At 51.1% G+C, this 1306-nt stretch overlaps 1 long non-coding RNA gene across 2 annotated transcripts in view; it reads left to right on the top strand.

The window, feature by feature from the left end:
* Window positions 1-1306, top strand: part of LOC108799927 — a 5556-nt gene that overhangs the window by 2362 nt on the left and 1888 nt on the right. The gene's annotated exons all lie outside the window — the stretch shown is intronic.

Raw genomic sequence — 1306 nt, 5'->3', positions numbered from 1 at the left:
TCTCCTGCCACCAATCACAGAGAACTCAGCTCCTGCCTGCAACCAATCAGAACTGAGAACCAACAGCTCCGAGTCATCATCAGTACACCCATACGCCTTACAAATATTGGCTGAATTTCGATGGCGATCGCGTTTTTCGTCCGATATTCGCCAGGTCGATGGGCGGCGTACAACTGCAAATGCTGTACAATCGTACGACTTCCCAGCAGGTTAGAAAACCGTCAAATCGCGCGACTTTCGCAAAGGTCGTTGGCGTTTTACGTGCGTCGCAAATTCGTACGATTAACACAACGCTGTCCCAGCTGAGGGCGCGTCGCCAGAAGCGACGACACTGGCCGGGGTGATAAGAATGACCGGTCTGACAGAACGCCGGCGTTCTATCGAAAAGCTCCAACTCGTCGAAATCTCCCAACTACCTCGCTGGCGCATACGCGCAGGTTGGAGATTTCGATGAGTTGGAGGTTTCGATAGAACACAGGCCTTGTGACAGCCATGAGCCAAGGCACTGATCAATGTTCCTCAGGAGCTGCCCCTATCCGAGTCTTCTCATTCGGGTCTTTTATGAGGGGTCAGCCCACTCAGAAAGTGATCCCGAAGAGCCGATTCATTTCAAGATCCGAACTTCCCGCCTCCGCCAGAAACCGCTCTGAGGTAAAAACTCACACATAAGGATCGACGAGAGGCCGGAAGTGATGTAATGTCCAGACAGGAAGTGGTTTTACGTAGAGACAGCGACTTCCGGGTGAGAGGTCATATGGCAGGAATTAGAGAGGAGACATTGCTGGGACTGGCAGCAGAGGAGGTAATGATATATTATGTTATATTTGCCTCTCATTCCTCCGCCATCGTGTTAATTTCGTCCTCCATAGTCCCTGTGACGTCTGTGATCTGATGCACACACATTAATGACGTATGGAAATGACTTATCTCCTTCTGTGGCTGTGACATCATTAGGTTTGCTGGAACTTGTGGTTCTGCAGCAATCAGCAGAGTGCATTCTGGGATATGGAATCTACAAGGACGGTGGGGGTTTCTGGCATCCATAGCCCTGGGGGGTGATACTTTTTCTTCAAGTGAAACCCGAAAACTCTTTGAGAATATAGAGGAGAGGCAGCCAGGGCGAAGGGCGTAAGGAGGCCGGCTATACAGGACTACAACGCCCAGCCATACATTGTATAGCAATGTACAAAGTAATATGAAGCTACACACTCTGTGTTGTTCTGGGTTGGTCTCCTGATGTCTCCAGATGGGCTGTGCGACTCCGGGGGAGCTGTGCGACTTTGAGGGGGGCTGTGCGGCTCTCAGG

Source organism: Nanorana parkeri, unplaced genomic scaffold (assembly GCF_000935625.1).
Source record: "Nanorana parkeri isolate BGI_ZX_2015 unplaced genomic scaffold, ASM93562v1 scaffold1855, whole genome shotgun sequence".
Classification (NCBI taxonomy): Eukaryota; Metazoa; Chordata; class Amphibia; order Anura; family Dicroglossidae; genus Nanorana; species Nanorana parkeri.
The sequence above is the reverse complement of the archived record's forward strand: the minus strand, read 5'-3'. Positions and strand labels throughout refer to the sequence as shown.